Below are 24,631 nucleotides of genomic sequence, written 5' to 3' on the forward strand. Positions count from 1 at the left end.
CCAACCAACCAACACTGCCAAAACAAGCAAACAAACAAAACCCAAAAGCTCCATAATTAATCAGAAAAAAATATTATTCATATTGCCTTTCCAGAGAAGAAATAATAATAGACTCCTGGTAGTTGGGAGCTATTATGGCTTGCATAGCTAAACAGAAATTAGAGACCAGATGGAATAGTGCTGGATACTGGGAGAATTCTAGAACAGAGGGTCTCAACCTGTGGGTCATATTAGACATCCTGCTTATCAGATGTTTGTATTATACTTCACAACAGTAGCAAAATTACTGTCATGAAGTAGCAATGACATAATTTTATGGTTGGGGTCACCACACCAGGAGGAACTGAATTAAAGGGTTGCAGCATTAGGATGGTTGAGAACCAGTGCTCTAGAAGAGGCTCAATGCTTCCTTGGGTGGTAGGTAGGTGAGTACAGAGGCAGGCTGGGAGGAGGTGGGAAGATGAGGTTATGTGCTAAGTGTGCTCACCTCCAGGATGCTCAGTATAGGAAAGGCAGTGTGAACAGAGGGGTGCTGATCTCTATGAACAAAAGGATGCTGGCTTCTGTGAACAAGGGAGATCCTGGCTTTGTGAACAAGGGGGATGCTGGCTCTGTGAGCAAAGGGGATGCTGGTTTCTGTGAGCAAGAGGGATGCTGGCTCTGTGAACAAGGGGGATGCTGGCTTCTATGTCAGAATTTAGGAGAGTAGTAGGGGTTAGAAACTTAGCCATCAACAGGCTAAGAATAGCTGGGTTAGAACTTAGGAGGCAGAGGCAGGTGAATATCTGAGTTGGAAGCCAGCCTGGACTAAAGAGCAAGTTCCAGGACAGCCAGAGCTACACAGAAAAACCCTGTCTCAAAAAATAAAATTAAGGGCTGGTGAGATGGCTCAGCAGGTAAGAGCACTGACTGCTCTTCCAAAGGTCCTGAGTTCAAATCCCAGCAACCACATGGTGGCTCACAACCATCCGCAATGAGATCTGATGCCCTCTTCTGGAGTGTCTGAAGACAGTATACTTACATAAAATAAATAAATAAATAAATCTTTTTTTTTCCATTTTTATTAGGTATTTAGCTCATTTACATTTCCAATGCTATACCAAAAGTCCCCCATACCCACCCACCCCCAATCCCCTACCCACCCACTTCCCCTTTTTGGCCCTGGCGTTCCCCTGTACTGGGGCATATAAAGTTTGCGTGTCCAATGGGCCTCTCTTTCCAGTGATGGCCGACTAGGCCATCTTTTGATACATATGCAGCTAGAGTCAAGAGCTCCGGGGTACTGGTTAGTTCATAATGTTGTTCCACCTATAGGGTTGCAGATCCCTTTAGCTCCTTGGCTACTTTCTCTAGCTCCTCCATTGGGAGCCCTGTGATCCATCCATTAGCTGACTGTGAGCATCCACTTCTGTGTTTGCTAGGCCCCGGCATAGTCTCACAAGAGACAGCTACATCTGGGTCCTTTCGATAAAATCTTGCTAGTGTATGCAATGGTGTCAGCGTTTGGATGCTGATTATGGGGTGGGTCCCTGGATATGGAAGTCTCTACATGGACCATCCTTTCATCTCAGCTCCAAACTTTGTCTCTGTAACTCCTTCCAAGGGTGTTTTGTTCCCACTTCTAAGGAGGGGCATAGTGTCCACACTTCAGTCTTCATTTTTCTTGAGTTTCATGTGTTTAGGAAATTGATAAAAACTGCATGGTACTGGTATAGAGACAGACCAGTAGACCAATGGGATAGAATTGAAGACCCAGAAATTAACCCACACACCTATGGTCACTTGATCTTCGACAAGGGAGCTAAAACCATCCAGTGGAAGAAAGACAGCATTTTCAACAATTGGTGCTGGCACAACTGGTTGTTATCATGTAGAAGAATGCGCATCGATCCATACTTATCTCCTTGTACTAAGGTCAAATCTAAGTGGATCAAGGAACTTCACATAAAACCAGAGACACTGAAACTTATAGAGGAGAAAGTGGGGGAAAGCCTTGAAGATATGGGCACAGGGGAAAAATTCCTGAACAGAACAGCAATGGCTTGTGCTGTAAGATCGAGAATTGACAAATGGGACCTAATGAAACTCCAAAGTTTCTGCAAGGCAAAAGACACCGTCAATAAGACAAAAAGACCACCAACAGATTGGGAAAGGATCTTTACCTATCCTAAATCAGATAGGGGACTAATATCCAACATATATAAAGAACTCAAGAAGGTGGACTTCAGAAAATCAAATAACCCCATTAAAAAATGGGGCTCAGAACTGAACAAAGAATTCTCACCTGAGGAATACCGAATGGCAGAGAAGCACCTGAAAAAATGTTCAACATCCTTAATCATCAGGGAAATGCAAATCAAAACAACCCTGAGATTCCACCTCACACCAGTCAGAATGGCTAAGATCAAAAATTCAGGTGACAGCAGATGCTGGCGTGGATGTGGAGAAAGAGGAACACTCCTCCATTGTTGGTGGGATTGCAGGCTTGTACAACCACTCTGGAAATCAGTCTGGCGGTTCCTCAGGAAATTGGACATAGTACTACTGGAGGATCCAGCAATACCTCTCCTGGGCATATATCCAGAAGATGCCCCAACTGGTAAGAAGGACACATGCTCCACTATGTTCATAGCAGCCTTATTTATAATAGCCAGAAGCTGGAAAGAACCCAGATGCCCCTCAACAGAGGAATGGATACAGAAAATGTGGTACATCTACACAATGGAGTACTACTCAGCTATTAAAAAGAATGAATTTATGAAGTTCCTAGCCAAATGGATGGACCTGGAGGGCATCATCCTGAGTGAGGTAACACATTCACAAAGGAACTCACACAATATGTACTCACTGATAAGTGGATATTAGCCCAAAACCTAGGATACCCAAGATATAAGGTACAATAAATAAATCTTTAAAAAAAATAAAATTAAATTAAATTAAAAATAAGGAGGAAGAAGGAGAAGAGGAGGAGGAGGAAGAGAAGGAAGAGGAGATGAAGAAGAAGACAAGGAGGAGGAGAAGGAGAAGAAGAAGAAAGAGAATGAACTAGGCACACACACTCTTCACTCTTGTAATCCCAGCACTGGGGTGATGTATGTGTGTGTGTGTGTGTGTGTGTGTGTGTGTGTGTGTAGGCAGCCTGGGTTATATGAGAACAACAAAAACCAACAAAAAATTAAAAACTGACAAATAGCTTTGAAAGTCTCTCTGTGTTAAGTGTCAACAGAAGAATCAGTTAAGATGCTAGAAGAATACGGTGACTAATACGGGGGAAGCAGAAGGGCACCCTAAGAACCTGGAAATTTTGAGCCACGTGGTGGTACATGCCAAATTCCAGAACTGTTGGGAGGAGGCAGGAGAATTGCCACAAGTTCCAGACTAGCTCAAATACAGTATAAGATCTTGGCAACCTTAGTTCAAAAAGCAAAACAAAGCAAAATATAATAATAGTAATAATAATAATGACAACCACCACCACCACCACCACCACCTCACTTGGGAGGCAGAGGCAGGCGGATTTCTGAGTTCGAGGCCAGCCTGGTCTACAGAGTGAGTTCCAGGACAGCCAGGGCCACACCGAGAAACCTTGTCTTGAAAAACAAAACAAAACAAACAAACAAACAAACAAAACAACAGCAACAACAAAGAAAGCCTGCAAATTTTGTCTACGTGAAAAATAAACACTAATGCTTTAAAAAGAAACTCAGGGGCTGGCGAGATGGCTTAGTGATTAAGAGCTCCGACTGCTCTTCCAAAGGTCCCGAGTTCAAATCCCAGCTACCACATGGTGGCTCACAACCATCCGTAACGAAATCTGATGCCCTCTTCTGGAGTATCTGAGGACAGCTACAGTGTACTTACATATAATAAATAAATTAAAAAAAAAAAAAAGAAAGAAACTCAGACAGGATTATCCATAGCGACAGAAAGTAGAGTTAGCCTGTGTGTCAAATCCGCAGACTAATAGTGGAAAAAAAGCACTCCACATGACAGAATGTGATGATTGTTTAGAATCTGTCTCAGCTGTATAGAGCAGAAAACATCAGTGGCCTAATCAAGATATTCTTCTTCAATATAAAAATAAAGTGTAAGGCAGGCTGGATGCTGTCATTCCAGAATTGCTATGCTGGCTCCAGAGGTCATTATTAGGCCTTCGGCTCCTTCTAGTTCATCCTCCACTTATAGCTCTCATTTAAACTCTCATTTTCATCTTAGTGACTGCCAGAATGTTGGCCATCCCACCCTCCTTTTGCAAAACAGAATGTGTCCCTGAGATGGCTAAGAAGACAGCTGTGGCTAATGTGGAAGGAGAGACTCCTACAAGTTCTCCTCTGATCTCTACACCCGAGGTGCGGCATTTGTACAGCGTACCCCAATAAAAAGTAAAAAAAAAAAAAAACTTTAAAATGAAATGATATTTTCCTCCTCCACCTCTTCTCCTTTTGTCTTTGTTTCTTGAGATAAGGTTTCTCTGTGTACCGCTGGCTGTCCTGGATCTCAAAGCGATCCACCTGCCTTTATCTTCCAAGTGTTGGGCTTAAAGATGTGCACTACCACTGCCAGGCAAAGTGAAGAGAGTTTTAAAGGGTCAGCCTTTCATGGTATCCTCCAGAAGGGCTGGTGAGATAAGACAGGACACAGCTGCTTTATGCCTACTAGGTAGCTCAGGGACTGAACAGCAACTTCCTGGCCTGTCTAATCCCAAGTGACGTAAACTGCTAGGAAACTTTGTACCCAAGGATACTCCAGGGCTAAGATGCATGTACCATTAAATTTTAGGTGTTTTTGAAAGTTCCTTAAAATAAAAAGTAATATCCTCCTGCAGACTGAGTCAGCAGTTTCAGTATCACCCTAGATCATGAAAGCCAGCCATTGAAGGGCCAACACTGTATCCTGTCTGTCTCTGTCTGTTAGCTAGAATCAAGGGTAAGAGCGGTGCTGAGAAGTGGGGAAAGGTATTAGATAACCCCAGGTTACCTCTTTGGCTGACTGAGCACTTCACTACAGCCCCCAGGGTCTATGATGTCAGGGGTGTGCCTGCCCTTCAGAGCAAAGGACAGGTGAGGCATCGCAAGTGAGTTCATGTGGGACACTCAAATTCACACCAGCCTAGCGTCACAGGCTTTTGTGCCCTTTCTCCACCATAACCAGCCACCTTCACTTCCACTATTTTTCCAGGAGACCTGCTGTCTAGCACTGCCCTACAATTCTCGTATTAAATGGTTGTGGACTGAGAAACGGAAGACCAGAGTAAACAGACGCACCGAGTCCGGGGAGGTGAATTCTAGTATGTGGGATGTAATCTAGCCTAATGACAAGCACACACACTTTGGAACAGCTGAAATGGAGACCCGCTCTGCTGTTCGCCAGCCGTGTGCCCTCCCTCACACATGCTGTGAAACCTCTGAGCCTTGGCATTGCTGTCTTCAGATGGGGATGACAGAGTCCTCGCCTCATCAAAGTCAGGTGGTAGGAACTAGGTAGCGGACTGAAGTGGGGCTCTTCCATGGGAAGCAGTTATGACCTGTAGCTGCATGATGGTGATGGTGTGAGGGAGGGGTGGGTAAGGGAGCTGCTGTAACGGGCACCTGGCAGGAGCTGTGGGCTCCAAGGGGAAGGATACAGTAGTTGGGTGGAGACCAAGGGGAATAAACTCTACATTTATTATTGAGTAGTGGTGGCACACGCCTTTAATCCTGGGTGAGCAGATCTCTGAGTTTGAGGCCAGCCCAGTCTGTAGAGTGAATTCCAAGACAGCCAGGGATACACGGAGAAACCCTGTGTCAAAAAACCAAACCAAACCAAACCAAACCAGAAAATTTACATTTACTTATGTACGTATGTTGGGTTGGAGGGAATGTATGCCATAGAAGATATGCAGAGGTCAGAGGACAACTTGTAAGAGTCTGTGCTCTTTCTACCGTGTGGGTCCTGGATTCGAACTTGAACTTAGAGCCTCACGTATGGTGGCATGGCACCCATACTCACCGAACAATCCCACCTACCCCGAGGGGAATCAACTTTTGTCCTAATCTTTGATCTCTTGCTAGTGTTCTCTATTGAGTAAACCTGAGCAGATGGCAGAGGCAAGGGTTTGGGGTGGGATAGCCCACCAGCTGGCTCCCAGGACTTGGCATGTGATACTGGCAGAGAAAGACCTTTAGGGACACATGGCCATTTAAGCAAAAGAAACATGATGAGGTTACCAGTGCCTGGAGCAGTTGAGGCCACATAGTCCTCTGGCCTCTGCCCCCGCTCTCCTTTCTCTCTCCCCTCTTACCCCCATTTCTCTGTTTATTTTCTGGTTGTCAACAGATTACAGATGATAGCTGTACTTAAAGTGTCTGTCATCACTTATACTGGAATGTTGTTAAGGAGGTGTATGTGTGAGTGTGTGTGTGTGTGTGTGTGTGTGTGTGAGTGTGTGAGTGTGTGTGTGTGTGTGTGTGTGAGAGAGAGAGTGTGTGAGTGTATGTGTGTGTGAGAGTGTGTGTGTGTGTGTGTGTGTGTGTGTGTGAGAGAGAGAGAGAGAGAGAGAGTGTGTGTGTGTGTGTGTGTGTGTGTGTGTGTGTGAAAAAGATAACCTGAGGCTTGGACTGGGGATGAGACAGAGAGGAATACAAACTGGGGATCGAGTAAGAAGAAAGGGCGGAGGGTGCCAATGTCCCCAGCAGGCTGGGGTAACATACACAATTATATTGTGTCTTAAGTCCAAATACATATTTACTGAGATGTGATGACAATCTCCTTTGTCATTATACAACCCAGTGACATGCCTGAGAGGGATTTGGTGACAAAAGTCTTCTTGACCTAAATGCAAAGCCTGGTTGGCCTTTGCCTCACAGGTTGGACCCGTGCAGCTCTGTCCACTAAGAGCTAAGCGGCTGATGTGTCCTCCTGGATGTTTGAGGGCTTGCTCATTCACATCCTGGTGCCTGGCTACGGTCCATCTCTATGCTGATCTGAGAAGAGAGGCTATTGGGCAGGGATGGCCATGCCAGGGGCTGGCTCTCAGGAAGGCAGCCGTGCCCCAGAGGGGTCTAAGGCACAGTTCATACGCAGCATCTTGTTCTCCAGTCTTGCTTGCTGATGATTTGGCCCCATAGTCATCTGTCTCAACTCTACAAGCTATCCTTGAGTGTCTGGCTGAGGCTCCGGAGCCTTGCAGGCCTCTGACTGCTCCCAGCAGCTGTCCATCTCAAAGACCTCCCAAGCCTGCTTACCCCAGCCTCCAGCTTCTCCTTGCCTGGGACAGGCCTGCAGACTAACCACACCCCTCTCTTAGCATGGCTCAGGCTTCTACTCACTACTCATTCCATCTCTTAACCTGCCTCAGGCTCCAGCAGCCTCTCATCACATCCCATAGCACAGCATCATTTTTTCCTTCTCTTTCCCTCAGAGCCCACGGTGGATCAGAAAGCCATTCTGACCTCTGTTAGCCTCTGGGACTCTCCTCCCACAGAACTCACCATGCTGGCTTCTGTGGGATTCTGGTTAATTCTCCAACACCCCGAAGGGAACTTGATAGATCGATCTGTCCTGGTTTCAGCACTGCTCAGCAGAGCGCATGGCACCGAGGACACCCAGTAAAAGTTTATACCAAATGGGTGTTTGGGTGATAATCCAGAAGATGGGAAAGAAAGGGTCAGGAGGACAGGGGACTGAACTGGTCACTATGCACCTAATCATTCTTGTCTCTGCTTCTCTTTCAGGTAGCCCTGAGAGCCTGACCCTGACCACCCCATCAGTTCCTCAGTCTCTTGGTGACATTATCAGTGTTGTAACTTTCAGTCAACACTTATGACTAGCACGGCTAGGACCGTAAATTTTTTTAAATTTTTTTAGGATGGAATCTAAATTTTGGCCTCAAACTCACCATGTAGTCAAGAATGACCCCGGAATTACAATTCTCCTGCCTCTACCTCCCAATGCTGGGATTACAGGCATGCGCCCTCACACCTAGTTTATAGCTAGAGACTGAGTCCCCAGGCCTTATCCCCAGCCCTCAGTGTTTCATCCTGTGTCTAGTTTCTATCTACCACTCAGTTGTTTCTCCACTTGAGCAAAGACCTGCCCCAGTGCCTTAGCATAGGTAAGGTGTGTGGATGGGGCAGTGTTCATAACACACCAAGTAGGTGGACACATGCTACTGGTAACTGCAGGCTAATTTCACTTGATACAAATTTTCTGTATTTGCTTCTCAGTTAGATGCTTCAAAAAACTCCAAACGGGCCTAGAGAGCCACCTCCATCTTGGTATCAGAGGGCAGGCAGAACCTCAGTTCCCGTCCCAGGCAGGGCACACTGCCTGCCTGCAGTTTGCTTGTGGTCTGGGCTTCCCCACAGTGGCCAGATGCAGAAGAAGCAGCACAGGTGTCAGCCGGGGATGTTTCCCCAGCTTTCTGTCAGAGCAGAGTTGCTGGTGCTCGGAACGGCAGACCAGTGTGCCCAGAGCGAGTGTTGGCTGCCCTGGCAGCCAGCAGTAAGCACTGAACAACTGATATGGAAGACTTCTTCCTTTTCTAACCTCTCTACCTGAGAGTGCACATACACTGCCTGGCTGGGGTCAGGAACTGCCTGTCCCTCCAAAGTTGTCCCTCCGGGCTGGCTCTCAGCCATGTCCTAGAGAGGACCAATCTTTTTTGTTAGGATCTGGGGCCTTGCTCCTGCCACTTAGACCTCTGCAGAAACTGCTTTGCCAGCTCAGTAGAGGGCCTGGTCTGGAACCTCTCATTTGCCCTGGCCCTTCCTTGAAGTGCTCTCATTTACTGGAAATCATAAATGGCGAGGCAGACAGCCTTTATCACACCCTGAACAGTGTACTCTTAATAGTTAACAAGCAGAGCTCAAAGATTGGCCTCTCCGTGACTCCCAGTGACTGATATTTGCACCTGGTAACTGAGGTCAGGTTACTTCTTTTAAGTCACATGTTTTGCTTTAGGGCAGGAAGGTGTTGGAGCCACTTGTTGCAAAGACACTGGGAGGTGATCACAGCATTGTTGCAAACCTCGGCTGGCAGCAGAGATTTTGGCTCATGGGGAAACTGGGCTGGCCTAGCAGCTCCCAAACATCCCTTCCATTAGAATCCACCCCCCAGCATTTCACCCAGAGAAAGCTCAAGGCACCTGCTTCCCTCTAAGATACCTGCCCAGGGGAGCCTGGGTTCCTGCTACCTTATCTGGCTAACAAACAAATTATACCGGTGGAATAGCCCCATAAAAAATACAGGTCATATAAGGGTGTCTGAATCACAGTCCGGGCCCCACCCTGCCCCAGACACCTAATCTTGTTCCAGCCTTTGCTAGATCACAGGTGTTTATCTCCAGGTCGCCATGGAAGCTGCTAGTATTAGCAGCAGCACAGCCAGCTTGGCCATGCTGGCAGCCTTAGAGCCTTCTGAGTCCTGGGGCTCTCTGCTGGAGACTGGCCAGCTGGGCTCCAGGCTGCCCAACAGCAGCTTGCGTGGAGAACCATATGAGACACAAAGTAGGAACTTGCTATGAGGGGCAGGTTCAGTTTCAGGTGTCAAGGGTGCTAGTAAAGTCAGATCTGCATTTCCTGTCCTCTGGGACTGTAGACCAGGGGGACAACAGCCTCTGATTGACAGCCCCTGATTCACTTTGTTGGGGGATCGGCTGGCTCCCCAAAGACAGAGATGTATGGAAGACTTGTGAGGAAGGGACCAGCTACTCAGATGGAGGGCACTTGGGTATGGTGCCTGCCTACTGCTCCACCAGACATCACATGCCTCTGTTAGGCCAGCCTCAAGCCTGACCACCTGCATGCCGGTAAAACATCACCTTACCGGCTGTCCCGTTCACGTTCGCACTTCTACCAGGAGACGGACGGACAGAGCAAGCTCTCAGTATGAATCTCTTACTCTCAAGAATGGGGAGCCAGCCTCTGGGGAACACTGCAAAAGGGACTCAAGGAAGAAGCCACTGCCCTCCAGACCTAAAGTGTCCACCAAAGGAAAAGCCAGCAGTGTTCCTTGGAATATTCTAGAACAGGACAGATTTATGAAACTGTGATGCACAGCTAAGTCTTGTGGGAGAAGGGAACCAACCAGGGTACCTGCTGTCACAGTCACTTCAGCCACAGCCACGTTCAGGGGACAATGCCGAGGCGAAGGTAGGCACTGTTCTGCGTCACCTGAGCTCAGGTTTGCTGCACACCAACAGGGCTGCCTTGGGGATCACAGCTGTCTGTTTTTTTTTTTTTTTTTTTTTTTTTTTTTTTCCGCCTAGACCTTACGTGAATCAAAAGGGATAATTATGCACAGCCTTCGGTATTATAAACCTTCAACTTATTTATTTACTTTTGTTGGTGAGAATGGTAGATGGTGTGCTGGTGCTTGCGAAGAGGCCAGAGGAAGGACATGGGATGTCCTGCAATCCCTCTCTACCTTATTCCTCTGGGACAGGATCTCTTAATGACCGTGGGGTGAGCTGGCAGCCATCAGGTTCCAGTGATCCTCCTGGCTTCATCTCCCACGGCACTGCCCTTATTACGGAGGCATGCCTGGCCAGACCGGACCTCTGACCTTTCACACGGGTGCTGGGGATCTGAACTCGGGCTTTCCTGCATGTCACCTGCAGAGCTGCCTCGCCAGCCCCACGGTGTCAAGCTGGTTGCATAACTGTGTTTCCTTTCAAGGACAACGAACTTATGCAGAAGAGATGCTGGGAAATGAGCGGTGTGGTGTCACACTCTGGTTGGCTCCGTTACCCACCCTAGGCAACAAGAATCACTGAGTATAACACAGTGGCAGAGAGCTGGCAAGATGACTCAGTTGGGTAAAGGAGTGGGTGGGTCCAAGCTGCCAACCCGGAGGGCCTGAGTTCAATCCCAAGGACCCACCTGGCAGAATGAAAGAACCAACTAACAAAAGCGATCCTCCGACCTCCACATGCACACGTGTGCAAGCAGCATACACACAAATAAATCTAATAAAAATTAAAAAGCCAACAGTGTGGCAAAGGGATCTTGGAGGTTGTTGGTTTTTTTCAATTTAGAAGCTGCGTTATGTACAGTCTTCAGGAAGCTGGGCTTGGTCACACTCCCTGGCTGTTTCTACTGAGAGACTACTAGAGTTTTTGTTTGGTTTGTTTTTGTTTTTAAAATAGCTCCCACGTACAGGTCTGTGCTCTATAGTTTGCACCTGTCTGTTTTGTTCAAACCATACCACAAAGTATGTGGGTATTTTTGCTCCCATTTTACACATATAGAAACGTACGAGTTGAAAGGCTGAATTCTTTCCCAAGCATGCCCACATGCAGCTGTCTCCTGGGCAACCCTCCTGGGTAGCTCTGACGTCTACTCTATCAGCAGCAAAAGCACCACTGTTCTGTGGCTAAGACCAGTGGGAAGGGTTCTATGGCAACCAGGTAACCAGGGTGGCTGGAGAGAGTGCCTCATAGTCTTGTTCCATAAAGCAAAAAGATCGGCTTGAGGAGCCCATGCCTCCACCCTAACATGAGAGCAGGTGACAGAGCCTGCCCACCCACCTACTCCCCCTCCAGGCTCCAGGAGGATTCTGTGGTGCTCTAAGGAGATTGGCAGGACATGGCTATAGCAGGCAAGGGATAGGCTATACCAGGAACATGCCTTGCCCCTAACCTTGCTATTGCCATTCACAGAACCAAGAGGGTGGCACTCCCTGTCCTTTGCTCCCATTTGCCTGGCTCAGAGGGGCTCTGCATGCCTAGAATTGAGGCTCCTGTGTACTAAGGAAGTTTTCCCCTGCAAAAGCTAGAAATGGTAGGTAATGGTCTGGCCTCAGAAGATCTGTTTGGTATCACCATTCTCCCTAGAAGCCAGAATGAAATCTGGAGGGAGAGCATTAGCCAGACTGACCAGCTTTGGATTTGCCCAGACTTTTGCATCCTTACCATGAATTATTTCATTCCTGTGCACAGATGAGGAAACCATGAGGACAGGTATCTTAGGGACAGTCCAGGGGCATAGCAAAGGTGATCTGGCTGCTGTCAGTATCATGTCTGTCTGTCCTTCCATGCCTTCAAACCCAGACATACAGACATGATGAATGTGTGATTGTTTTGAAAGCCAAAGAAAGGGGTTGGGGCCCGCATGAAATGAATAACAATCATGAAACCCTAGATACAGGGGTGTTTTTAATCTTTTTAAGTTGTGGGGTGGGGGTGTGGAGAAAGCGGTCAAGAGTGCTTGCCTTGTAAGCATGAGGGCATGATTTCAGATGTAAAACGCTAAGTGCATTGCTGTGCGTGTCTGTAATCCTAGCACTAGGCAGATGGAGCTGGGGGTGCACGTCCCTGGAGCTTGCTAGCCAGCCAGCCTAGCTCCATCAGGAAGCTCCAGGTTCAGAGAGACGCTGCCTCTGAAAACAAGACGGAGAACAGCTGAGGAGGACACCCGACACCATTCCCTGGCGCACACACATGCGCGCTCATGAACACCCCACCACCACCACCAATCTTTTGGGAGGGTTTTTATTTTTTTAAGCAGAACCAGAACCCTCTAGAATGGGGGTGTTCCTTAAGAAGTTTCTTTTCTCTTCCCCTCAGACAGGAAGAATAGAATTAACCAAATTTTACACTGGAGACTAGAGAGATCAAGAAAAGGGCGAGCAGCTTATGTCTCCAGGGTCTTGGGGGAGAGGAGAGTAAGGATGTAAGTGCCCTCTCTGGTCAAGGTGGAGTCTCTCCAAACAAAATCAAACCGTGCTAAGAGAGTTTGTATTCTTTGTTCTTTCCTATATTCCACTTTGTTTGTTTTAGGTTTTTCTTTTACATGGGGTCTCCTGAGCCTAGGCAAGCCGGGAACTCTATGCACAATAGAATTTAATTTTTGAATCTCCTGTCTCCACCTTGGCAGGGTTGCGGTTACAGGTGGGCACCACCATACCTGATTTCTGCAAGGCTGGAGGCAGAACCCAGAGCTTCAGGGGTGCTGGGTAAGCTACATTCCCCAGCCTTTCAAGTCCATCTTTCTAACCATAAAGACAGACTGTATTTCACTACAGAATTGGTCAGTAGGGTTCTCCTTCCTCCTCAAGGGTCTGCCACCGCTTCTTAGGGAAGGCATGCTATCCTTTCTTCCCTACTGTAAGTCTGTGCCCACCGCTCAACCTGGTACACTTTAGGTGCTTAGCTGGTTACTGCACACCCAAGAAATAACAAAGGAATACACAGAACACCTGGGTGCAAACCGAAGTTGGCAGGGAGCTGACAGACACCAGTTCATGCAGTCCCGCAGCTCCAGGGACTTGTCTGTCACGTTCTTTATTCAGAGTGAGGAGAATTGGCCAGCTTCCTGCCCCAGCTTTCCCAGTGCCAACCACAGGGACTTTAGGTAAAGTCCCCTTTCACCCTGTGACAGGTCAGATTAGGGAGTGATACTCAAAGATAAATGCAGCCAAGTATAGACTAAAGATACACAAGGTCAGGGCTGGGTGGGGACCTGGTCACAGGCAAAGACACCTGTAGCTGCAGATAACACAAACCAGCCTATGGGACTCTTGAGGTGTGCTGACTCCAATCCCAGCTGGCCCTGTGACCTTGGAAAAGTGTTCAAAAATAAAGCATTGCTTTTTCTAGATGTAAAGCAAAGATGAAAGTTTCCTGTTTATTCTCTAAGCATTCCCTCTGTTTCAAAATGTATTACTTTTTCTTCTTTTCTTTTTTCTTCCTTGGCATCAAATTCAAACTCATAACCCCACCAAAATCTGTCCAGCCAACTTATCTAGCATGATGGCTTTAGACAGCCACTCTCTCTTCACACCTGAGTGTCTAAGACAGACACCACCTGTCTTCTTTCCTCCAGCTGGAACTTATTGGAACTCCTAGGGCAAGTCTTATGTAGCCTGGTCTACCTGGGCTTTTTAGGGTATTTTCCATGTCTGTATAGATGACCCCAGAGTCCTGATCCTCCTGCCTCCACCTCCCCAGTGCTGGGATGACAGTGGCCACCACCACACTGAGTTTTATACAGTGCTGGGGTTGGAGCCCGAGGTCTCTTGCATGCCAGGCAGCAGTCTATTGACCATGCTGGACTGACAGCCCCAGGAGGACTATAAGATCGTTGGGGCAACTGTCTTTTCTCTTAGGCATCTAAAATTCCATGTCAGGCTATAGCTTGGTAGGTAGTAGAACACTTTCTTGTTTTTTATTTCTGTTGTTTTTTTGAGACAGGGTTTCTCTGTATAGCCCTGGCTGTCCTGGAACTCACTCTGTAGACCAGGCTGGCCTTGAACTCAGAAATCTGCCTGCCTCTGCCTCCTGAGTGCTGGGATTAAAGGCGTGTGCCACCACGGCCCGGCTAGTAGAGCACTTTCTTAACATGCATGAGGTTCTGGGTTTAGTTCCCAGCACCACAATACATACATACATACATACATACCATACCATACACACATACTAGGCCAGTGAGATGGTTCAGAGGGCAAATATGTAACCAAAAAAAAATTTACAAATAAAACTACTGACTCACTGGAAGTTACACCTTATAATGTGTTTAAGAGTGACCCCAACACTCCCTCTATTTTCCAAGCAAGGGAATGAAACCTAGAAATTAAATTGGAGACACATTTAAGCCACACCCCTTTTTACATGTTTGGCCTGTGTGGGGGTGGGGGGGAGGGAAATTCACTTCTATTCCAAAGCAGACCATACCAGCGGAGGAGCTCCCTAAAAACAGAGCCCAGTGCAATCACCAGTATTGCAGTCTCAGTGAAGGAAGGGCTGCCGGAAGGAAAACACAATTCAACTGAAAACTGCTAAGTGGTGACTTCAAAACAACCCACCCGGAAATGCCTTATGACTGTGTCCCCGCCTGCTCTGTCCTTCCCCAAGGCGCTCACACCTGTGTTTTACTCAAAAGCAGCAGCCCAGCCCCAGGGCTTTCTAAGGCCGGGTGGGCAAGAAGCTGAACACGGGCACACAGAGGTGGTAGGGAGAATTCCAGCCACCCATGCTGTAGACAGGGGCAGGCTCAGGGAACAATGTCCTGTAGCTACCCAGCAGCACCCCAGGCCCCCAAGCTACATCCCAACTTCTGCTATTTCTCTCCTCTCTCTGGTCCTGGCCTCCACTGCTCCTACTCCCCTGTTCAGTCCACCTTGGGAAAGCCCTGGGAAGAGTCTCCACTCTCAACAACTGCCCATTCTCTCCAGAAAAACCTCAAGACCCATACTTTCATTTCTTGCTTATTTTTTAAAAAATTATTATTACAGTTGTGTGTGCAGGTTTTTTGTTTGTTTGTTTGTTTTTAAAGGAAAATTAAAAAAACAAAACACTCCCCAAATCACAAATTCATAGTTGGGGTGCCTACTGACCCAAGTCAGGCAGCATGAAATGCCCCATTTGTCCCAGAGGTTCCTGGTTCATAGCAGTCAGTCAGACATGTTTGGGAAGACTTGTATGAGAATCTTAGCTATCTGTGACCAGCGCTTAACCAACTCAGATAACACCCATCCAGACATCTGCAAGCACTTAAAAGATGAAGACTGCTCCCAAAGTCACTGACTGGGATAACAGCTCACTTGCAGCAAGAATTTGGTTCTTTTGTATCAGTTTCTAGAATGAAGCCAAGCCAGCTATGCCCCTGGAGTTCAGTGTTTGTTGGTGTGAGTCCCTCAAATGTGTCGCAAAACCTCGGTACAGAGGAGGGCTTTTCAAGTTTTAAAAGAAAACTTTTCCAAGCTGGGAGGTGGTGGGGCACATTTTTTTTTTTAAGATTTGTTTATTTATTATATGTAAGTACACTGTAGCTGTCTTGACGCACCAGAAGAGGGCATCAGATCTCTGTTACAGGTGGTTGTGAGCCACCATGTGGTTGCTGGGATTTGAACTTCGGACCTTTGGAAGAGCAGTCGGGTGCTCTTACCCCCTGAGCCATCTCACCAGCCCCCGGGGCACATCTTTAATCCCAGCCTGGGAGGCAGAGGCAGGTAGGTCTCTGTGAGTTTGATGCCATCCTGGTCTACAAAGGGAGTTCCAGGATAGCCAGGGAGACGAAACCCTGTCTCAAAACCAAACCACCACCACCAACAACCCTTTCCAGTTTGCAGAATGGAATCTGACACATTTTACCAGCTAGCTGCACCATCTGTCCTCTAACTGGTAATTTGTTTGTTAACTTTGTGGTGCTGGGGCCGAAGCATGCAGACTTGGACATCCTAGGCAAGCATTCTGGCTCTTGTGATGCGACTTCAACCCTTAACCAGTAAAATCTGAATCATGCAGATCAGGGAAGTTTGGCCAGGGTGTTTCAACAATTTGGGTTAAAAGAAACGGGACAGACAGTTGAATAAAGGATAGTAAGTTTAAAGTCAGGTATAGTTTGAAGATTATGTTTTTGTTTCTCGTTAATTTCACTTTGTTTTTCTGGTCAGTATGAAGACAAATGTGGTTCATCTCCCATCCACTGGAGGCCAAAGGGGTAAGAAACCAGGGGTCTTGGGGCATCCTAACTTGTTCTGTAAGTCACAGTTCGTTCTCTCTCTCTCTCTCTCTCTCTCTCTCTCTCTCTCTCTCATTTTTTTTAGGTGCTGGGAATGAAACTCAGGGTAGGCCAGTTCCCTGGGTGACACCCCTAGCCCTGACTTCTGTATTTCTAACTAAAGAATAACATCACCACCACCACCAGCCGTTGTTTTTTTTTCTACCACTGAGCTACATCTCCAGCCCTAATATTAGCTGTTTAAAAACATGTTTGGGGGCTGGTGAGATGGCTCAGTGGGTAAGAGCACCCGACTGCTCTTCTGAAGGTCCAGAGTTCAAATCCCAGCAACCACATGGTGGCTCACAACCATCCGTAACGAGATCTGACGCCCTCTTCTGGAGTGTCTGAAGACAGCTACAGTGTACTTACATATAATAAATAAATAAATCTTTAAAAAAAAAAAAAAACATGTTTGAAGTTCCATTTTATTTTGTGTGCCTGTCTGTGTGCACTTGTAAGCACCACAATGGACATCAGAGAACATCTTGTGGGAGTTGGTTCTCTCTCTCTGCCATGTGGGTCTTGTGGACTGAACTCAGGTCTCTGGACTTGGCGGCAAGCACCTTCGCCTGCTGAGCCACCCCACGTCCATCCCCCTCCTCCTGGTAGTAATTCTTTCTCTAGGCTATTGACTGTGCTTGAGAATAAACCCACTGCCACAGATAGCCAAAATGAAACAGCAAACAAATGAAGACAATTTAAGAGAGAGAAGAGAAAGGAACTAAACTGCATGGTGCCCATCTTCAAGCCCACCACTTAGGAGGCAGAGGCAGGCAGATCTATAAGTTGGAAGCCAGCCTGGTCTACAGAGTGAGTTCTCAGACAGCCAGGGCTACTGTTGAAACTCTGTTTCAAAAAAAACAAAAACAAAAACAAAACAAAAAAAAAAACAAAGCGAGGAAGGAGGGGTGAAGGTAGGAGGGAGCAGGAGAGGGAGAAAGAAACTGGATTGTAAACAAAATACATCAATTAAAAAGTTGTTTTGGAAGGCAGGAGAGATGGCTCAGCGGTTAAGAGCACTGACTGCTCTTCCAGAGGTCCTGAGTTCAATTCCAGCCCCCACATGGGGCTCATACCCATCTGTAATGGGATCCCATGCCCTCTTCTGGAGTGTTTGAAGACAGCGATCATACTTGGAGAGTCTCACTACGTAGCCCTGGCTGTCTGGGAACTTACTATGTAGATCAAGGTTTCCTCAAACCCATAGAGATCAGCCTGCAGCCCTAGAACTAAAGATATGAACTATTATGCCCAGGCCCAAATTTAAATACTTTTTAAAAATTAGTAATTTTAGGCAAAAGACAAAAAGCAAACTTGATTTACAAAATACCTCTTTCTTCCAACCATAAAAACCTCACTCTTTTTTTGTTTGTTTGTTTTTTGTTTTTCAAGACAGGGTTTCTCAGTATAGCCCTGGCTGTCCTGGAACTCACTCTGTAGACCAGACTGGCCTCGAACTCAGAAATCCACCTGCCTCTGCCTCCCAAGTGCTGGGATTAAAGGCGTGCAGCACCACCGCCCAGCAAAACCTCTCTCTTAAGCAGGGTGTTTGGTAAAATTAAGATCCAACATTCCAGCTGAGTGTCTGGAATTCCATAGGATGAAGACAGTGTGGAGCAAAGCTGACCCAGGTTGGGGCTGAGCAACAGGGACCACCAAGGTTGCTGCTGATGTCACAGGAACCTTCTCAGGTGGGGACTTAAAGGGATCGCAGCTGAGGGACAGTCATCACACCAAGCCCAGCAGGTGAAATTCAGGGAGGGCGGGTAGAAGGAAGGAGGGGTGCAGTGACTTTGGCATGAAAAGGCAGAGGTAATCTCAACAACAATACAACATTTGGTAGAAACACTAACAAAATGGGATTAAAAAAAAATAGACCACCAGCCCATTCAAGTCCACTGAGTTTTCTTTAAAGCGTTATTTTTTGTGCCTGTGCATGTGCACAGCTGTGTGTGTGTGTGCCATGAGAGGCCCGAGGAACACATCAGTCTCTGGAGCTGGAGTTCCAGGGGTGGGTTATGAGCTAGGAACGGAACTCATGTCCTCTAGAAAGAAAAGGATGTGTTCTCCACCCGCAAGCATTCGCAGCCCCTGAGGTCTCTCCAGCCCCTCAAAGGACTGAAGCACAAATAAGGTCTTAGGGTAAGTAAGCTATTAAACTAATGGGTTGTGGGTGGGGTGATCAAGGGAGTAGTCTGGCCTTAGGGCTGACAGAAATCGGGATCTGGTGAGCCAGGATAAGTCCCCAGTGGACCCTGAAGCACTACAGAGCAGCTGTGAGAGCGACTAAAGAGCCTAGCACAGATACCTCACACTCCAACATACCACACACCTGCTGAGCTACTGGGGTGCACTTTCCCCACTCCCACCCGGAGTCCTTCATTCCCTGCAACATTAAAAAGATAGCTGGTTTCACAGATTATGGTTTTGTAGACGAATTGTGAATATCAACTAACAACTCCAACACAGAACACATGTGGTTCACATCAGCGCCTACAATCTAACGCAGGAGGCTGCAAAAGCTCACACTCACTCGGGGCTGGCTTCCAGGCAAGTCTTCAGAAGGAGGGAGTCCATTTTCTTCTTTCTTGGCTGTCCAGCCTCCTGACATCACAAGGAGGCCCGGGGCATGCTGCCACCTGCAGGCCAGACATAGAAACACTTAAGACTGACCCAGAGCACTCAGCTAAAGCCACCCACCAAAGCAAGCTCTTCTGGCCCTCCCTACCTCCCTGCCCTTTCTATTTTATTTTATTTTATTTTATTTTATTTTATTTTATTTTATTTTTATTTTGAGACTGGGCTGTGTAGCGCTGGTTGGCCTGGAACTTGCTTTGTGGACCAGGCTGGCCTCAAACCCACAGAGATCTGGATGTCTCTGCCTCCAGAGATTAAAAGGCACAGGCCACCACACCTAGCTGCTGTTTAAATTTTATTTTTTAGACCTTGATATCAAAGCTGGCCTGAAACCTGTGATCCCCCTGCCTCATCCTACGAAGTGCTGAGACTGGGGGTAAGTGCCGCAACATCTGGCAAGTATAAACATTAAAAAAATATTACATGTATGTATTCGTCGACTTGGGAGGGGAGTGTGTGTGTTGGCATGTATGCTCTACAGCGTGTGTGTGGAAGTCAGAGGACAACTTTCAGGAATTTGGTCTTTCCTTCTACTCTGTGGGTCTTGGGGATTGAACTCAGATTATCAGGGTAGAAGAGAAGTGCCTTTACCCCACTGAGCAAGCTTGCCAGTCCCATCCAATTTTTCTTTCTTTTATTTTTCTCCCCCTAACCCCAAGATAAGTCTTTCTACATAGCCTGGCTATCACAGAACTCACTGTATAGACCAGGCTGGCCTCCAACTCAGAGATCTACCTGCCTTAGCCCTCCAAGAGCTAAGATTAACACACCAACCCACAGACATTTCTTAATGACAGCAGCTAACCCACACGCAGCTGTAGACCACATGCTTGGCTTTTATTCATTTATTGAATCCTCAGAGCAACAGGTGAATGTTTTTTAAAAGGTCTCCACCAGTCAGCCTAATGTCAAAATTAGGCTGGGTGATTAAAATGAAGAATGGGGATATCAGCTGATTTCAAAGAGGTTGGTGAGAAATGGAAACCTGGAGATGCTGAGTACCCTGGAGGCTGTTCCCACATCTTCACGAATACAGCACCGCCCTGGTATTTGGGGTGAGAGATGCATACACACAAGATAAATTTCTCCTCTCAGGGCTTCCACTCTACTACTAGAGGTAACACAGGAAAGATGGTAAATGCGGAGCAGGAGCTACACAATGGCTCAGTGGGTAAGTACCTGCACAGGAGCAAGCAAGCAAGCAAGCAAGCAAGCAAGCAAGCAAGCAAACAAGCAAGCATCAAGACCTGAGTTCGATTCCCCAGAACTCATGTAAAGCCAGGTGCAGTGGTGCATGCATCTATACTCCAAACGCTCCTATGGGGAAGCAGGAGATGAGACAGGAGAATCACCAGAAGCTCACAGGCCACTTAGCCAGGAGGGCACAGCACAGAGGCAACCAACCCAGACTCTGCTTCCAGCAAAGTGGAAGGTGAGGACCATAGGCTGAACTTGTCCTTTGATCTTCACACATTCACCATGCCTTGTATATGCACACACACACACACACACACACACACACACATCCATAATACACATGTGCACATGCACACTCACAGACACACATGCTGAGCACGAGCAAAGTATAGGCGGTAGAAAACGAGATCAACAAACAAATCTCGTGTATATTCCTTTGTCTTCAAGAGCTCCCTGACCATGTCAGGTTTTGCTTGCAACTGCATGTCGGGCACCTGCTAGGGATACAATCATAGGCAAGCTTTAGCCAGGCTCTTAGCTCCTATGGAGTCTTTACATAGTAACTGTGGTCCCTGCCGCCTAGAGTGTTACCACAGGAATATTTGCTACTCTCTGTAGAGTGAGGACATCTTGGGTGGGGTGGAGACCTGCAGTAGGGAGCATGCTCTGTGTACAGGTTAGGTCACAGACAGGAAGCGGTGTGGAGGCAGCAGGCGGCTAAGAAGGGGCGTGGCCAGCCTTTCAGTGCACTTGATGCCAAACAGTCGTATCCTCTGTGAACCACAGCAACTCTCAGGGTCCTGGGCAGAGAGGAATAATGTGCTCAGATGTGTGTTTTTAAAAGATTATGCTAGGTAGTGAGTTGAAAGGCAATCATCTCTCCAATGATGTGGATGTCTGAATTCCTGAGACTGTCATATGCTCCTGCACACAGACAAGGGGGTGATGCAGATGTGAGTGAGTGTCTTGAGAAGGAGAGAGCATTCAGGTGAATGTATTAATCACAGTTCCTCCTTAGGGGTTCCTGAAAGAATTCGATACTGCCAGACTCTTCCAGAACCCTTAAATAATGACTGTGTTATTTTAAGCCACCGAGTGGTGTGTGCATGAGCAAATGACAGAGGACAATTTGTGGAATTTGCTTCTCTCTCTTATGTGCGATCGAACTCAGGTCCTAAGACCTGGATAGCAGCAGTGGGAGATGATGAGGCTGTGTGTCAGAGAGCAGCCTTCGCTTCAGTGAAGAGCCAGCTCTAGTACCCGGAAAAGACTGGGAGATGATTAGGAAGGCTGCTTCCCTGCAATGTGCCCCCTGCTCCAGTCCCCTTGCTGCATGCAGGGTCACAGGGGCCTAACTGGATTCTAAGAGCATAAAGAGACCAAGGCCTGCCTGCAGATGGCAAATCTGGCAGACTTAGGGGCAGGGGAAAGTTCACTCTGTGTGTGTGTGTGTCTATGTATGTATGTGTGTTAATATATAAAAATGGTTTGTTTGCAAATGGTATGTGTATGCCTGGTGCAGGTGGAGGCCAGAAAACAAAGCACTAGAGCCCCTGGAACAGGAGTGATGGAACCATGAGCCACCATGTGGGTACTGGGAATTGAGCCTGGCTCCTCTGAAGAACAGCCAGTGCTCTTAACCACTGAGCCATCCCTCAAACTCTCAAGTTTTTGTTGTTGTTTGTTTTTAAATTTTACATGTATGTATGGATGTTTGCCTACATGTAGGTCTGTATAGCACATGTATACAGTGCCCATGGAGGCCAAAGGAAGACACTGATCCCCTGGAACTAGAGCTACAGACAGTGGTTTGCTACCATATGGGTGCTGGGAATTGAACCTCTAGAAGAGGAGCCGTAACTCCTGAGCCATATCTCCATCACACTGGTTCTTGAAACAAGGTCTCATGTTTCTCAGGCTGGCTTCAAACTCAAGTAACCAAGCATGATCTTGATCTTCCTGCTTCTGCCTCCCAAGCTGGGGGATTAGAGGGGCTTGCTATCACACTTTTTAATTTTTAGATTTGCCTATCTCTGCATGTTCATGTGATGGGGTGCACGCAGAGGCCAGAAGAGGGGACTAGGGACCCACCTTTATCATTTTCTGTCTATTCCTTTGAGGCAGAGTATCTGCCTGAAACTGGAGCTGCGAAGCTCAGGGATCCTTCTGTCTCCAGTGCCCTCAAAGCTAAGTTTCAAGTAGGCATGGGACACCTAGCATGTGGTGTGGGTGCTGAGATTTAAGCTGCAATGCTCATAATTGCATAGCATGTACTCTTAATGACTGAGCTGTGGCTCCAGCATCCCTCCCTCCAAATCCCTGGGTTTGTGCAGTGGAGGGGATGATGGAACATCAGGGTTCTTGTGCAGGTGGGTAAGCATTCTGCCAACGGAGCTACATCACTGGTGCTCAGCAGCTCAATTTCAATTTCCATGTTCCTCTAGCCAGTCTCCTATTCTAGGGCAGGGTTATTATAGGAGCCTTCAGTTACAAGGAAGTTTACACAGAGCGATAGAGCATTTGGTTTAACTGAGCTAAAGTAAACGCTGCAAAACCTGAGGAAGTGACTTCAGCATCTGCAAATATTCCAGAAGGTCTCTGTGCCAGGAAAGGTCAGCTGAGGACCAGAAGAGCAGGGATTCCAAAGTATACTTAGGAGAAATGTGAGCCCCTGGGAAGCGTTACTGTGCAGATCCACTTCACTGTGCATCTTCAGAGAGCCAGGGGAAATTCTTAAACGTGTTTGAGCCTTTCCCTTCCACTCCTTAGACAGTTACACGAATAGGCTACAGATAAATGTGGTTAAAAATCTCTAAAGTGGGAAAAAAATAAATGTGGATTTTAAAACAAAGCAAGAAGAATTTAATAACATGGGAAGCTTGCATGACTCTTCTGGGCAGATACTATCTGTAGGAATGCTGGGGAAAGCTGGGAAAGAATAGTAAAAACATGCTCAGGAGGTATTGGGGGGCCAGCCAGATGACTCAGTTCAGTAAAAGGACTGCCGCCAAGCCTGTTGACTTGAGTGCAGTTCTGGGGACCCACACGGTAGAAGGAGAGAAACTGGCTTCCCCATGTTATACTTTGATCTTCACACGTATGTGCACATACACACATGCACACACATAAGCGTTTGATAATTAAAACATGTTAAAAGGTTTCATGTTTAAAAGAAAGTAATAGATTCTTATTCATATTCGCCACTGACAGGGAAATATGTTTGAAGAATTGAATGACAGCGACTGGAGAAATGCCTCAATGGTTAAGATTACTGCTGTTCTTGCAGAAGACTTGGGTGTGAGTCCCAGTACCCACATGGTAGCTCACAAACACCTACATAACTCCAGTTCTCAGGGATCTGGTGCCCTCCTCTGACCTCCATGTGGTTCCTGCATACAAACGGTAGACATACACTCAGGCATACACACACGACCATTAAAATGAAATATATATATTTCATTAAAATGAAATATACATATATATATATGTGAAATATATCTATGTATATACACACACACATACATATATACACACACATACATACATATATATACACACATACACATATATGCACACACATATATACATATGTACATATACAGACATACATATATGTGTGTATGTACATATATGTAGGTGTATAAACACATATGTATATATATGTGTGTATACATATAAGTATGTGTATATACACATATGTATATGTATATATGAACTGAATGATGGCCCTTGTAAAACTTGGCACTTTGCAATCTCTAATCAAAAAATGGTCAGGAAAGCCAGACATGTAGTCCTAGCTACTGGAGATTACAGACTAAGGCAGAAGGTTGAGAGGACATACTGAGTAAGGCTCTATTTTATTAAAGAAAATTAAAAATAAGCATGAGGGTCCAGAGAGAAGGCTCAGTGTTAGGTCACTTGTTGCTCTTGGTGATGACAGAAGTTCGTTTCCAGCACCGTATCAGCTGGCCCACAGCAACCCAACCATCTCTTCTGGTGTCCAAAGGCACTCATGGGTATGTCAGCGTACACATGAACATACATATATGTGTACATACATGTACAAATATACACATCAGCAAAAATAAATCCTTTTTAAAAAGAAAAAAATGAAGACAGGCCCTATCTGAAACCCTAGCTCTTAAAGAGGTAGAGACAAAGGATCATGAATTCAAGAATATCCTTAGCTACACCTAGAGTTAAAGGCCAGCCTGGGCTACATTAGACCCAGTCTCAAAAAAAAAAAAAAAAAGAAAAAAAAACAAAACAAAAAGAATAACTCACAATAAATATATGCCAAAGTGACAGAACTAAGA

General features: G+C 46.6%; 2 long non-coding RNA genes across 2 annotated transcripts in view; one reads left to right on the plus strand and one right to left on the minus strand.

Moving 5' to 3' along the window:
* Nucleotides 1–24,631, minus strand: part of Gm12216 (predicted gene 12216) — a 73,768-nt gene that overhangs the window by 45,502 nt on the left and 3,635 nt on the right. Inside the window, exon 2 of the long non-coding RNA NR_033332.1 lies at nucleotides 19,015–19,120. This is a non-coding gene — a long non-coding RNA (predicted gene 12216). The remainder of the gene's footprint in view (nucleotides 1–19,014; nucleotides 19,121–24,631) is intronic.
* Nucleotides 9,269–16,714, plus strand: Gm30785. Its single transcript, XR_879845.2, has 3 exons — nucleotides 9,269–10,130; nucleotides 12,855–12,933; nucleotides 16,372–16,714. It is a non-coding gene; the product is annotated as a predicted gene, 30785 (long non-coding RNA).

Source organism: Mus musculus, chromosome 11, assembly GCF_000001635.26.
Source record: "Mus musculus strain C57BL/6J chromosome 11, GRCm38.p6 C57BL/6J".
NCBI classification, from domain to species: Eukaryota; Metazoa; Chordata; class Mammalia; order Rodentia; family Muridae; genus Mus; species Mus musculus.